General features: G+C 32.1%; 1 long non-coding RNA gene across 1 annotated transcript; it reads left to right on the top strand.

Moving 5' to 3' along the window:
• Positions 1-9,346: 9,346 nt before the first annotated feature.
• LOC117687198 (uncharacterized) lies at positions 9,347-14,569 on the top strand. Its single transcript, XR_010711838.1, has 9 exons — positions 9,347-9,390; positions 9,543-10,296; positions 10,494-10,593; positions 11,262-11,338; positions 11,633-11,922; positions 12,438-12,511; positions 12,618-12,717; positions 13,219-13,295; positions 13,578-14,569. It is a non-coding gene; the product is annotated as an uncharacterized lncRNA (long non-coding RNA).
• Positions 14,570-17,129: the final 2,560 nt, after the last annotated feature.

The following is a 17,129-nucleotide window of genomic DNA, read 5'->3' on the forward strand; positions in this document are numbered from 1 at the left end:
ATTTAAAATTTTGCAAAATGCGATATATTTCAAATTTATGTGATTTTGTTTGAGAGTAGTTTGATTTTACAATTAAGATCAGTTCAAATTTAGGATTTTCCATTTTTTTTTGGTTAGCTTTACTATTTTGTTTCAATTTCTTGTTGAAATATGATTGTATAGCAATTGTTTAATGTGAGTGACAGTTGATTTGCAGTTTTTATACACATCTGATGTCATACTAAAATTTCATAGAATTAATCCAAGATGGTAATGAATCATTCCTGCCTCAGGCTACCTGGTTCTTACAAATAGCTGTAAATAGCTGATGTCATATTCTGCCAGTAAGTGCAAATAAATCAAATAAATAGGTTAAAAATATATTTTGTAACATTAATCTTCTTAAAATAACATAACAATTTATTGTATCTGAAACAATTTTAAAGAAGGTAAATTATCATTTATGGGGGCCAAATGTGACTCGTACCATATATAGTTCTTTATGGCTAAATACAAGATTTTTGGGTATCTTAGTAAATGTACTTGTTTATCTTCCAAAAAAGTGTTATACTATTTTTCTGTAGAAAAGTTTTGAATCAGATGATACAAAAATTAATTTAATAGATAACTTATTTTGTCATCTTTATTGCAGATGATGAACTTGTCAGATTCACAGCTGCAGTAGGCATGTGTCGATTTAGCTCACACAAAAGCACTTCATTTAAACCACTATCGACAACTCAGCGGTTACCTTGAACGAGTTCAGATTGCAAAGCTCATGATTGTTCAAGCATGAATCTTACAAGTGAATTAAAAGGGAAAACCCTTGCAGACAAAGAATTCAATGGTAAGGTCCAGTCACCTAGTACATATTTACCGATTAGTGTTTAATGCCAAAAAATGAAGATAACAAATAGTGTTTAATCTCAAAAAACATATGTGAACAGGGCATAAAAACACAGACTCCTGGAATTTTGAGAGATCGGATTTGGTTTCTAGGAAGGTTAGGTACCCTCTTTTTACTGGTCTCACTGTCCATGGGCCTTGTGTACTAATCAGATTGATGGAACAATCCATAATCAAATTCAGTCTAACAATTGGTATCAAGCTTATTATCCAACAGACAAACCTCTTAATTGATTATAAGGTCATTATAACAACCTTAAAGTTTATGAAATGCTAACTTTAAATGTGGTATTGAAATCTGTGTAGCATCAAAATATTTGTTTGTAGCTTTCTTTGGTTAAAAACTGATTGTTTCGGGAGCATGAAATAAGTTGGGAGATGTGACATGCCAATGATAATGGAATATTTATTCATGTACCCGGTACATAAATATAAGAAAAATTGACACAAAAGTTAAAATCATCTTGTTTAGTAGTTAGTTTGCATAATCTCTAAAAGAATATAACTTTATATGTATCTTTTACGTATCTTGATACATGTGCAAAATAAGTATTTTGAAGAAGTAATGAAATAATGTGATATAAATAATAATTGCATACTCTCTAGCTTCTTTAACCCTTTTATGAACTTGCACATACTGGTTGCAGTCCATTCAAATCACTATAAATGCAACATGTTCTGCTATAAATGCAGTTCAATTCTTACACTCACTCAGATCAAGTGTTTCAAACAACAGGCCCATATATAAATATATATGTATGTTAAAATTTGTGCGATAGAACAAATTCTTTAACATTGCTGATCATGAGCATCAAATTTTTTAATTTTTTCATTAAACAAAATCCCTTTAAGTTGTGACATACATCTATATCAGAAAAGGATTTTGCAAAGTCTTAACATTGAGTCTATCAAAATTAACTGCAATGAAATTTTACTCTAAAATTCTAGGAATTAGAAATTCAATTTGACATCTATGAATTCATATTGTAGAGGCCGTGTTAAAGGAAATTCAGGGGGAAATTGGAGGTGCAGACGAAGCAGTGGAGCCCCTGAATTTTAAATTCAACTTCGATGATAATGTCGAAGATCTGGATTCAATCGACATTTATGATTATGATCAGGATGATGTTGATAGTGTTGAAAAAAATGATCGCAAGCCGAAGAGCAGTAGAAAAAGGTGGACTGAAGAGGAGATTGAAGAAATTCAACAGTATTTTGCAAAATTTCTAAAGACAAAAACATGCCCCAGCAAGACAAACACACTAAAAGCCATTGAGAAAAGTAACACAAAAAGGGGGGGGGGGGGGGCACTCGCCAAAAGATTTTGGCATACTATTGTCAAAAAAAATTCTAACATGAAATAAAAGTAACTGAGTGAAGTTTTCCAGAGATACTGCAGTGAAAACAGGAAGTGGAAGATACTTTTAACTATGCATAATATTGTGAACAAAGTTATTGTTTTACAACATTTAAAATTCTTTTTACCTGAATGTAGTCCAAAGGATTTAGTGAATGCAAGAAATTGTAAACTTCAACATTTTGTACTGTGAAAATATATTTTATTTAAGTTACTACCGGTCCAAATATAATATCATGATTCCCATTTCTATTGTATTGAATCATATGATATAATATTTTATCATAGAATATGATATTGTAAAATATTATATGGTTCAATATGATATTTAATCAATAGTTTTTCGTATTAAATCATATGGTATTTTATATTGTATTATATATTTTGTATTTTTGTATCATATCAAATTGTTTTATCATATGATATTAAATCATATTAAATAATATTGTAATCATATAATCTTGTTTGATGTGAAATTGTATTATATAATATTGTATCTTATGATAATGTTATATGATACAGTCTTGCATTATATGATACATTATCATTTTATATTATACAATATCATAAATATTATATAATGCAATATGATTTTGTATCATATATGTCTTATGATAATGTATCATGATTTTGTATCATATGTCATGATAATGGATTATGAAGTTTTGTATTACAGTTCTACAATATCTTATATTTTGACATAAGAGATCATTTAATATGTTCTGTCTCTTATTACAAGATTAGCAAAAGAATTGCTTTAAATAAAATATATTTGATTTTTTATTCATCCTTACTATTTTCTTTGCGATTTACAGTTTCAGAACCCATTTGCAGCTGGGTAAACTGAGACAATGCAGATAAAGTGTCTTGTCTAATGACAGAACATGCAACCTTAAGTACCCACAGTTGGTATCGAACCGGAGACCTTTTAGATACCAGCCAACAACTACATGTACTACCACTGAGCTACATTCTCCACACTCCACCTTGAGTGCAGTTGCATAATAATTAATAATATTTAAGCATTACTTTCAGAAAATAATTGACAGAATTTCTCAAATTTAGGGGACCTGGTTTTATGAATGTAATTAGATATCATAGTTATGATAGACTTGGGGGAACTGTAAGTTTTGTAAGATCACAGAGAACTTTTTAAATTCAGCAACTACTGCTTGCATAACCATATAAAGGTAACTGAATAAACCAAAGATTGATTTTGTATATCTTAAAATACTGTAGAATCATTAGATTTTATGGTGGCTCAATTTTCGTGGAATTCGTCTTTCTTATCCACGAAATAACATCCTCCACAAATTGATAGATAAGGGTAATAAAGTCAGAATTCCTTCTGTAAATATATGAGAATACACGATATTACGTCCCCACGAACCTGTAATATTTAAGCCATCCACGAAAACTGGCCCCCACGAAATTTAATGATTCCACTGTATAGTCTTGTGCATCGTAAAGTTTTAAAGAGTACGATGAAGTAATATATATTCCAATTTTAAATTGTAGGAATATGTCCCAGTTTTGTGAAACTCAACAAATTAATGGACTTCAATCTCCTGGCCCTATTTTCTCGCATATATCAGACATTGGTTATGTACATAATAACATTTTCGACTTGCCTGACTAAACACAAGCCTTTGTGACAAAGAACATTTTAAAATGTTGTCAGGCTCTTGGCAAGAGAGAGGATATCAGATTGCCTATAACTGCCCAAATCCTTAAGAAATTACTTCTGCTTTAGAAATTAGAACGTACTGTTTCCAAGTAACCCCTCAGGCTTTTGCTCCATGCAGTTTTTCTTTTGGCTTTCAACTGCGTATATTCTGTCTTGTAAATATATTACTGTTATACATATGTATTTACAGTGAAATTCTGACAATTTTTCTGTGTTTACTTTTTTTTTTTTACAATTCTCGATTTTTTTTATTTGTATGTGTTCCAAACCTTTATTATTCAATTCAATTATTTGTCCCATTTGAAATTAGCCTTGCGGGGGTATTACTCCCATTAGGGCAGTTCTAGTTCATATTTTATAGTAAGAAAGCACATGTCTTTGTAAATAATCAAATCTGCTGTGCTTAAAGACATCAATCAAACAAATCCTGACCAAACATTTAAATGATATGATTTTTGTTTATATACACACTTTTTTGCTCCTTTATGTCATCAAAGCAAAACCTTGTGTAAGATTCTTATTCCAGCCATCTGCAAAAACTGGCATCACATTACGGAAGCTTAAACACCTTCTGCAGCCAAAAATGAATGAAACAGGGTCTAACAAAAGAAAACAGCAGGAGAAGATGTACGAGTTGCAGGTACACATACAATGTTCAACGGGTAAACTAGTTAGGTCTCCCAAACGAAGTAATCAAGTATCAACTCTTTGTGTCTGTAAAGTTTGACAAATGTGGGTCATTTTTACCCCGAATGATGGCCTTTTTCATTTTGAAGACTTTATAATTGCCCTGATTATAAATACATCTTATTTAATTTATAAAATTGGGATATATTTTATTAACTGGAAAAAAGAGATGTTTGAAAACAAATTTAACATTAGTCATGTATGTACAATGCAATATAATAGCATTATAAGTGCCATTGCAAAGTTTTTAAGACTTTTTAGTTTCACCAAAGAAATGTATTGTTATACTATTGGTCCAGTTATACCATTGTATTATGAGCCATTGTTCTTTTATAATAAGTGTACCAATATTATCTATAAAAATATTAACAAAACTCCAGCTTCTGTTGTCAGATGGAACTCTGAAATGTCACTTAATGGTTATTTAGAAAAAAACACCAAAGATGTATTCAAAATATGTTTTAATGTGACCAAAGATTCTGCTGCTCAATGGTTCCAGTATAGGATTTTACACAGAATTCTCCCAGTTAAAAATTATCTGAGGAAGATAAAAGCTACTGATAACGATGATTGCACATTCTGTGGGAATTCTACTGAAACTATTGAGCATATTTCTGTTAGTTGTTCCCATTCATTAGCTATGTGGAATCAGTTTAGTATTCACATTTATAATACTACTTCAGAAAGAGTTGATTTCAATATATCAAATGTCATTTTTGGAAATTGTCCTCTTCTAGATACAAATATGGTTGTGAATTTCCTTATTTTATATGGAAAACTATTCATGTTTTATTGTTCTAAACAAAACAAACTTCCATGTTTATCTGGTTTATTATGTTTCTTAAAAGTGAAATATGAAATTGAAAAATGTATATCTTATAAAAATTCTGAAATGAAAATATTTGACAAAAGATGGACTTTGTGGAGAAATATTTTTCAAGAGTAGACTCGTATACTTTTTTTTCAATTTATATCAGTACGGTTTAAACCGTGGGAGAGTGACTCGTCACAACATGGCCTATCCCGCTCCGAATCGCTTCAAGATTTGTTTCATTGGACATTGATATATTTCTCGTTAGGGACGATACTTGACGTCGCATCCTGACTTAATGAACTTTCGTTGATATCGTGAGCAGTACGATGTGATTATCCGGGACCGTGGTGTATTAAGATTTGCAAGTTTGACAAATTCTAGGTATTTATTGACTTTTCGGGTGACACTATATAAATAGTGCCTGTTTGGGAGAGTAACCGTTAATGGTTTTCGAGGGGTGTCAATTTCAACAGTTACCCTCTCAAACAGGCACTTTTTATTTTATTATACTGAATGTCTTACTTTTTAAGAACTTTTACTGCTTTTATACAGAAATTAAGTGATTTCTGCGGTGAACCGTACGGGCATAATTTTCGCGCATGTAACAATTCGTTGTGTTACCTGTTGCTAAGTATGTTGCTAACGCAGAGGGTAATAGAACGGATTATCAACTGCGTCTAAACCAAGTATAATAAATGAAAGTATAATAAATGATTTTTTTTTGATTGGTAAAAAAGACGTTCTGTCGTTTATTGTAGACACTATCGTGCGAGAAATTGTTGCTCTTGCATCGTGCATTTGTTCTGGTGTTGGAACAAGGACAGTGACAATCGGACAGATCTTTGGATTCATCGTCGGATCTCAACAACAGAATTGTGGCCATTAATGTCAAATTAAGGACCCAGACTTCATCACCTGATAGGGTTGACTTCTGGCACAAGGTACAAGTTTCCATGCAATTTATGTAGGGGCATTTGCAATGAAACAAGTACACTTAGAACCCGGCACCTTATGTTTAAAAGTGTTTCTCCTCTGGTTATCACAGCAACACAATTTGACCTTGGTGGAAATTATTTTATAATGACTCGTATTAAATTTACAATTGATTATATCTGGGATACTTAATCTGTATACTGTTATTTATTGACACACAGGAAAAATTCAGATATTTTATGAACTGGCTGTGCAACCTATCATAATGTTTCCAAAAACCTCTTATGGTCAGAAAATTAAAAACAAATATATCATTTCCTTTTTAAGTTTTGACTTTTAGTTCAGATTAATCATGGCAACAAAGAGAGGACAGAAGTTTGCAACTAAGCAAAGTTCAGCAACACCAGGTCCTTCATCTGTGCAACAAGAGGATCAGGCGACAGATGTGTCTTCAGGCCTAGAAGCCCTTCTCGACAAAGTATTTACAGGAGGCTTTCCAGGTAGCACACAAACCAAAGTACGAAACACTTTTGAGTAATTTGACACAAGTTTGCCAAAAACTCTTAGCATCTGCTTTGTCAAACTGATCTTCAATTGCATATCGGAGAAGTTGAAATCTATTTCTGGCTTGGAAACTTCAACTTTCACTCCCAATTCCAGTAGTTGAAATATGCAACGTTATTGGCCATTTATTTATCGAAAATTATTCTCCCGGCCCTATTTCATCGCATATATCAGCCATTTGTTATGTACATAATAAAACCTTCGACTTGCCTGACTAAACACAAGCCTTTGTGACAAAGAAAATTTTAAAACGTTGTCAAGCTCTTGGCAAGAGAGAGGATACCAGATTGCCTATAACTGCCCCAAATCCCTCAGAAATTAGGACGTACTGTTTCCAAGTACCCCCTCAGGCTTTTGCTCCGTGAAGTTTTTCTTTTGTCTTTCAACTTCGTGGACTCGGTCTCCTAGTCTCAACACTTGTATCCATCGAATGTTTCCTCCACACGGAATATGCATTCGTTGTTATGTCTATTCCATCAAAAACTAATTTAAGCAAACTGTACCAAGAAAACGCAGGAAATAACATAAAATAACATTAAAGAAACTGAGTTTGAAAAAACATTCTTGAATGAGTTTGTGAAATAATAATTTCTAAAAACTCCGAAGAATGTCGGCTTTGTTTATGTTTACCATGTATCACAGATGAAAATAATAGATGTGGTTATCAGAGCCAGTTTTGACAAACGAACGAAATGGGGTCCTGAGAAAAGATCAAAGTACTGAAGTACTGAAAGCCGGGCTCTTTTGGTGTGTCTTTATGCATATTGTGTAGTAAGACTGAAAATCTCTCTCTCTCTCTCTCTCTCTCTCTCTCTCTCTCTCTCTCTCTCTCTCTCATGCTTTTAATGTCGGCAAAGCATCAGAGAGCGACCAAATTTTGTAAGCGGCTATAAACAAAAAATATGTCTGTCTAGTAGAAGTTAAAAAGTTCAACAGTTGCTGCCTTGAATTTTGCAACAAGCATTATATATTGAATCCCCATTTCTTCATCGCGCAGCAAAGTAGTTCATGGAAATTCATGCGCATTGTATGTGTCCAAAATGCAAAGTAATGTTTTAAAAACACAGTGTTAATAAGAAAACTCAAACAGATAGACAATTCATTCGAAATTTAAAAAAAAAAGAAACAAAATGCCAACACTTTTTACAAAACGTGGCTCTTTGTGTAACTATTTGGTATAGCGGAAGCTTTACCTTGACGCTGTTTGGTTTTGTGTTTACTTGTGCTATTTATAGTAACATTGGCGATTTGCCTGCCTATAGCCAGGACTCTGCTTTCAGCAGAGCCCGGCTAAAAAGTACAAGCTTTTCTGGACAACGCTATTTCACACGGGAGTATTTATGGACTCAAGATTCAAATTTCGGAAAATAGAGCCATTGCAGGAAGATCTAAAACTAAGAGATGTCGTATGCCATGGCAGAGATATTTTAAAACTTGTGCGATTCTGGTACCACAATCCGGAAAAAAATATTCCACACGTGAGATATCACTGGAAGGGATGTCAATAATTGCAGAAATAGTAAAATTTATTTATTTACATAAATAAAACAATTGTAAACATAAGTTATGCAAATAACGAGCAAATCGTAAACTATTCCGCCCGAGTGCTTTCATTCATAAGCATGATCAGGAAAACATATTTTGCGATTAGTGACTAGGTACTGACGTTTCTCAAGTTTTTTTTATTGTAGAAATGTGTAATACTCTAAGTGTAAACAAACATCACGTGACTGTGTTATGTCTACGCTCTTTCTGTGAGACTCGCACGTAATTCGAATTGGCAACTTTATTGGGAATACCCGATATTCATCAAAGGTTGACATTCTAGGTCTGCATAGTGTTTCATATTTTGATTCATGTATTGGAGGCGGCTCAGTGCAAAATTCACGGGATCTTTACCAGTTTCTAAGTATATTACAGAGATACCGTTCCGCCTCCTTCATCGTGCACAGCAGATGAAAGGGCCTGGATACAAATGATGACTGCACAGAACTAATGGTTTCTAGACTGGTGGCATTTCTAACTCATGTACGACAAACTTTCCAAATTCGACCATAATCTAACAAATCACCCCCGGATGTCAACGAATTACATTAGTTATGAACTCTACAATTGTTTAAATACAGCTATTTAAACTCAATTGTGCTATTACAGATATTCAGTACTGGAGATTGCGCGTGTTTATCAACAGCAAAGACAATATATTCTCCTCTGAACATGACAGGACAGGAAAAGTATTTTCGGAAATTTAAGGGGATCTCTTTGTATGACAGATAGGAAGTTGTTTAGCCATGTTGTCAGGTGCTTCTTTTCATGATATTCTTTTTGTTCTTTTGTTATCATTTATTGTATATAAGCTTTATGTTTGTTTATTTAGTTACTAACCTTTTATTCATATACTAGCATGTCTGAGCGTGGTTTTTTTTGTAGATAATTGATGCTTACCTTGGGATTATTTGTAGTGTTAGTAAGCAATGGCCAATTAATTTAATATTTGTAATTTATTAATAATTAATTCACTGCAAGTGTATATGACAGAGATAGATTTGCGTAGTCATATTCGATTATGTTTTTATTTGCTTTTTTAGAGTTTTAATCTATTTTTTTTTTTTAAGCTAAGCAACAAATTCTTCTATGTGCCGTGCAGTGTGATATCAATGATTTTTCATCCCCGGCATCAAAACGAAGTTGCAGATCTTTGTTACTCCTTTACATCTTATTTGTCTAATAGGTCATATGCTTCATTTCAAGTATATTAAGGAAGTGTCAAAACTATTGTATTTATGAAAACATAACTAAAATTATATTCAAATTATATTATGTATTCCGATTTTGTAATAATTAGATTGTATAATATTTCAAAATTTGGATGACTGGATCATAGCTGATTCAAACAAAAGTTCAAACAAACTTTATATGTCAGCTACATGTATTGAAGGGCATGCCTCAACAATCCCGACAATTTTCTCATGAATACAAGTATTTAAAGTGATTGAATGTGTATATTTATATATGCATGTTAGTATGTGTGTGCTTATAAATATGTGATTTTTGTTACTTTCTAAGGTTATTGATCAACAGAACAAATCTCTGTTGATTATTGATCCAATGGGAGAGAACAAAACAACGTGCCAGCTAATTTTTAAACTGTGGACGTAAGTAAGTATAAGACATTAATTGAATTGTAGAATAATGTGAATAACACATTTATGATTTAAAATAAAGGTTAAGTTAGAATTGTTTTTAAATTAATTTTTTTAACCTAATTACTTGACACATAGAGAACATGATGCAGAAGGGTGAAAAATAGATACTATCCACCACTCCAAGCAACAGGACAGTGATTCTTGTGGAGTTTATTGCAAGGAGGTAAAACATTGTTAACTTTAAGGCCAAATATCAGATTGTAAATTCTTCGTCTCTACTCTAATTTTTAAACTGTGGACGTAAGTAAGCATTGGACATTTATTGAATTGTAGAATGATGTGAGTAGAATGATGTGAATAACACATTTAAGATTTAAAAATAAAGATTTATGCATTTAATAAAGTTGTTCTTTTCTTAAGTTTGCAGAAGCAGTTGTTTTGAAAACGTCACTACATCTTCCGAAGGACACTGTGCAGGAAATGAGATGCAACATTATGAAGACCATCATAAATAATCAAGGTACAGTGCATTGTTTAGTTAAGAAAACTGAAATGTTAAGAAAGTAGTCATATTACAGAATCATTAGTTAAAAAGTAAAACATGTAATATATACATATGCATTCAAATTATCTCAATGGATATGATTTAAATAACTTTAAATAATCTCCTTTATTGAAACATATTTATATTTCTACATGTGTACATTACAGTTGCTTTACAATATATTTTTGTGATAGTTTAATTGATGTGTTGAAATTATTCAAATGTTATGCTGTAATATATGTGCTAGAGTTTAACCTGTATATGTGGAGGTTAAATTATTAAGATTGGCACAATTTGAGAGGAAGACAACTGGATCACTGGATCTTGATCATTGCTGAAATATTTCTTTTTTCCTCCATCAAGGAGGAACTGCAATTTATATATCTTCTCTCAAATAATTGAAAGAATTGAAGATTAATCATGTTTATGACAGAAAATAGTGCGTGTTATTGGTTTCACTGACAATGATGCAATGTTTAAAGTGCAAAGAAAGTTCTAACTTGAGAATTACGAATTTTCAACATTGTCAATTAACACTTATAGAGTAAAATATAAAATTTTAAATGTAATGGTAATAATGTTTCAAAATAACTAATAACTCCTAGAAAGAAAATTGCATTATTTGAGAGATTTATATTTTGTAGATGAGGACACTAGCAATTTATGCAGACGTTGCTACAGACATGAACCCCCAAATATCAAAGTAAAAAGCATCAAGTGGGTGAGTAAACGTTTCATTTATAATAATTACAAAACAAATATTCAATATTTCTTCAGGGAATAAAATATATATAATTGTACTGTCTGCATTTAAATATTTCAAGGAGAAATCTGTATTATAAGAATGATTTACTTAAGCTTCTATTGGTCTGATCGGCCAAAAACTTATGATTTTTATTCATTCTACAAGAGATTATTTTATTTTAAATCATGTACGTATCTTTTAAAGCTTGCTTTTTTTTCTTTTAATTTTTTCTTATTACGATCTACTGTAAACATTTTGCTTTATTTACAGGTTCAATGTGATGGATGTGCCATTTCTTGGTATCACGTTGTGTGTTTGAATATAAAACAAGTCAGAGAATCAACTTTGTTTTGTGCGATATTTGCAAAAGGTCTGAGTAGTTAATGTAAATGTCAATTACAGATATGTGTATAACTTTTCTGCTATGATTATTCATATTTTCCTATGCAAGTTTTTATCTATTAATTAATTTTTTTAAGCTAAGCAACAAATTTGTCTATGTGCCGTGCAGTGTGATGTCAATGATTTTTCATCCCCGGCATCAAAACGATGTTGCAGATGTATGTTACTCGTTTACATCTTATTTGTCTAATAGGTCATATGCCTTATTTCAAATATATTAAGGAATTGTCAAAACTATTGTATTTATGAAAACATAACTGAAATTAAATTCATATTATATAAAATATTCCGATTTTGTAATAATTAGATTGTATATTTCAAAATTTATGGCATGTGATTTTTTTGGGTCCTTAATAAGAACAAGAAAAAGTGTTGCTTGCCATTGTTAATAGGAAAGAAATCCACTTCATTTTGTTGGTGAACTGATTCTTACATATCAAGTGAATTTAATCTTTTTGGCTATGACTGGATCATAGCTGATTCAAACAAAATTTCAAACAAAATGTATATGTCAGCTACATGTATTAAAGGGCATGCCTCAACAATCCAGACAATTTTCTCAGGAATACAAGTATTTAATGTGATTGAATGTGTTTAATTATATATACATGTTAGTATGTGTGTGCTTATAAATATGTGATCTTTGTTACTTTGGAATGTTATTGATCAACAGAACAAATCTCTGTTGATTATTGATCCAATGGGAGAGAACAAACCAACGTGCCCGCTAATTTTTAAACTGTGGACGTAAGTAAGCATTGGACATTTATTGAATTGTAGAATGATGTGAATAACACATTTAAGATTTAAAAATAAAGATTTATGCATTTAATAAAGTTGTTCTTTTCTTAAGTTTGCAGAAGCAGTTGTTTTGAAAACGTCACTACATCTTCCGAAGGACACTGTGCAGGAAATGAGATGCAACATTATGAAGACCATCATTAATAAACAAGGTACAGTGCATTGTTTAGTTAAGAAAAGAGAACTGAAATGTTAAGAAAGTAGCCATATTACAAAATCGTCAGTTTAAAAGTAAAACCGTAACTCTGCATATGCTAGGGTTTAATCTGTATATGTGGAAGTTAAATTATTAAGATTTGCACAATTTGTGAGGAAGACACCTGGGTCACTGAACCTTGATCATTTCTGAAATATTTCCTTTTTCCTCCATCAAGGAGGAGCTGCAATTTATATATCTTCTCTCACATGATTGAAAGAATTGAGGATTTATCATGTTTATGACAGAAAAAACTGCTTGTTACTGATTTCACTGACAATGATGCAATGTTTAAAGTGCAAAGAAAGTTCTAACTTGAGAATTATGAATTTTCAGCATTGTCAATTAACACTTGTAGAGTAAAATATGAAATGTTAAATGTGATGGTAATTATGTTTGAAAATAATTAATTACTCCTAGAAAGAAAATTGCATTATTTGAGATTTATATTTTGTAGATGAGGACACTAGCAATTTATGCAGACGTTGCTACAATCATGAACCTCTAAACACCAAAGTGAAAAGCATCAAGTGGGTGAGTAAACGTTTCATTTATAATAATTAAAACAAATATTCAATATTTCTTCAGGGGAAAAATATATATCATTTTACTGTCTGAATTCAAATGATTAAGTTTCATTTCAAGGAGAAATCTGTATTATTAGAGTGACTATCGGCCAAAAAATAAAATAATTTTTATTCATTCTACAAGAGATTATTTTATTTTAAATAATGTACGTATCTTTTAAAGCTTGTTTTTTTATCTTTTAAATTCTTCTTATTAAGATGTACTGTAAACATTTTGCTTTATTTACAGGTTCAATGTGATGGATGTGCCATTTCTTGGTATCACGCTGTGTGTTTGAATTTAAAACAAGTCAGAGAATCAACTTTGTTTTGTGTGATGTTTGCAAAATTTCTGAGGAGTTGATGTAATATCAATTACAGATATGTGTATAACTTTTCTGCTATGATTATTCATATTTTCCTGTGCAAGGGTAAAATAGAATGCGTTAATTTGCTGCTCCACATGGGTCGCTCCACATGCATGTAGATTAGTTTTTGTCTGTGTATATTTTTATACATTGTACTTTCCTGAGTGAGTGTAAAGTCAACGCATGTTCAGTCTTAAACAGTTAAACAGTAGTATATAAACCGTTGACAGATCCTCTTAAACACTATCATTTCAACTGTGTAGTGGATATATTTTCGGAAGGTATCGGGCATCATCTTCGTTATTGTAAGAGGTTGTTCCGATATAAGCTAGGCACAATCATGTTTCAGGATGCTGACCAACATAAATGAAGTGGGGGTAAGGAAGCTTTCGTAAAACAGAAATAGAAATAGGTAATGCTTGTGATCAATGATTATTATCTTGTATTTCAAATTTGTAAAATTCGCCAAATTTTATTTTGCAGCTCAGTAATTTGCAGTTCAGTCGTTATTATCTACTATTTTTTATACGTGTAGCATGGTGTATTGGCCAGACATTATATTACCTCCATATATTACCTCCACCAAACTGCTTAAAAATACAAACTAAAAGGAATTGGTTTTGGTGTTTTATATGAATGGCTGGCTGGCTGGGGCTAGACAGATCGATGGATGAAATAAATGATAGATAGATAGATAGATAGATAGAATAACCAACAACACATGCAATTGAATTTGTCAAATTTTGCTACAGCCTCTTACAGTCTCTTCGTCGGGACTATATACGTAAATTTGATAATATGAATAAAAATAAACACACGCAAACTAAAATACATATAAGGGCACCAAACGACAGAAAACTCAAAAGCAAATAGCTTCTACATCATGATGAATTTTAATTTTATACATGTATTACAAAGTTGCATGTTCTGTGCTGACAAACTTATTGGTTGACTGAAATTCATGTACAGTGTATGTTGTGTCAACTTTACACCTGATTTGAATGCAATTTAGACAATTTAATTGTAATAAAAGTCATGAATTCATTCTAACTTTTATTGTATTTTTTCTGAAGCAGTTAAGCTTTAAATAAAAGCGGGAGCCATGGAAAATGACAATAAAACAAAGAACCTAGCAAAGTTAGTGAAGTTGCAGAGGCAAATTAAAACTGATCAAGAAAAGCTAAAATCTTACATCAATACGTTTGCACCTCCAAAGAAAAAACCTAAGAGAGAAAATTTGCAGAAATAGACCAAAATAAAGGTACATGTACCACAAATCTCATATACAAGAGAATAAAGGTTTTCTTTGCAGCATTTAATCTTTACCCTTTAAATCATGTAATTAGAATACACATGTAGAGGTAATTTTATTTGTATTTTTTTTAAAAATCATTATCTTGGCAATTACAGAGGAGGGTAATTTGACTCTAAATAATGAATCTTTTGTTCAGCAAGATGGCTTGATGTCCATGATTAATGCCAACGTATCAAAATCATGTATTATGTATAGTTAATGTACCGGTATGTAAATTTTTTCACATTGCCATAAGAATTCTTGATTTCACTATCCAGTTAAATTTTAACAGAAAACATGTTAACTTATCATATCAAAAAAACTTTAATGAAAAAGTTATACAGTATACAGTGTGTGAATAAGAAAAGTTGCATGCAATGATTTTAAAACTTCTAGTTGATGAACTGAAAACCAAGATCAAACAGTTAAGGATTGCAACAAAATCTAATGACAAAACCAGTTGGGAAAACAGAGAAAGCAGCGTGAAACTGAAAACTGGGCCAATATACGACACTGTTTATTTGAGGCAGTAATAAAAACTGAATAAATTTTCAGATCCTCTTTCTGTACATGTATGCTGTAAATGCCAAAATCCAACTGACTGCTTAATCAGGTATGCAAATCATGTATATGACCTTGAATTATTCTTGACTATTTTGGTAAAAAATTGTATGCTTGTGTTCATTTAACTGTAAATATAGTATATAAAATATTGTACGTATTTGAGACAATATACATCTTTATCAAAAGGTGTCAACAATGTGTTTCCACATTATGCAATACGTGTGATGAAGATGTGCATACAGTTAATGCATTACATGACAGACAGGTAAAAATAATAATCACTGGGCAGATGTTGCACCGCTACAGGGTGTAGATATTGATGATAAGTTGGATGCGGTAATGGGCCGCTCCACATGTAGTGAACTTTTCTGCTATGAATATATTTTATATTTTCCCACGTGAGTGTACAGTTGGATGCGGTTATGGGCTGATCCACATGTAGATTACCTTTCATCTATGAATATTGATATTTTCTTGTACGAGTGTAATGTTGGGTGTAGTAATGGGCCACTCCACATGTAGATTACGTTTCTTCTATGCATACTATTTATATTTTCTTGTGAGAGTGTAAAGTCGGATGCGGTAATGGGCGCCCCACATGTAGATTAACTTTCCTCTATACATATATTTATATTTTTTGTGCGAGTATAACGTCTGATGCGGTAATGGGCCGTTCCACATGTGGACAGTACGATTAATGCCTCAACCTCTCCTTGCATTGATTGTCGATCCTGAACTGTCGACACAGTTCATTAATGGATAATATGATTAGCTTATGTTTGGCGGCAAAAGCACCAGTGTTGAAAGAAATTGTCCATCAATCAATATGAAAAGAAATGACACGTCAGACCCACGCTTACACAAGTACCTTTTGAATGATTAAATAATTGTGATTTAAAGCAGGTATATGTCTATATGAAGTCAGATTTACAGCTTGAAAAAAAAATCATTTTAAGTTCCTTTTCCAGGAGGAAGATGTGAATTTGTTTTCCAAGAAGACAAAGACAAAAGCAGCAAGACAAAATAGACAACCAGGAGTGGTTGGTATATACATAGTTTTAGTTGGCGATTAACCAATTCGCAGGAGTTAAAGCTGAAACATCTTTAGTACCTTCTGCCCCTTCCCTTAAAAAAAGTGATAAAATATCCATCAACATCACAAAATGAATGGAAACCTTTCAAATTTTTGCAGCGGTTTACTCTGAAAAATCTCCGCAGGGAAACGGTGGTTTAATGACTTGTACCTAAACCATTCAGAATATTGCGAACACCTGTGGAGTTAATTATGCCATGATTCAAAGTTCAGGAAATGGAAAGAATAATTGTTCGCTGCTTCTCCTTGGCACCTTGATAAAAATTACAAACCAGAAAGCAGGAGCCCTTCGGTGGACAGACCAAACACAATTATACTGATTATCCAACAGCAACAATGGTTTCTGCTGAAGTGGCACCTCTCATCGCCAAGTCTGCCAAATTTTCTGCTGAAAACATCTCCCAAAAATCTTGTCGCAGACCAAAAAATAACAAACCGTAACCCAATAAATATCATGTATCCGCCAGACAACCAATGCGCTCA

Source organism: Magallana gigas, chromosome 1 (assembly GCF_963853765.1).
Source record: "Magallana gigas chromosome 1, xbMagGiga1.1, whole genome shotgun sequence".
NCBI classification, from domain to species: Eukaryota; Metazoa; Mollusca; class Bivalvia; order Ostreida; family Ostreidae; genus Magallana; species Magallana gigas.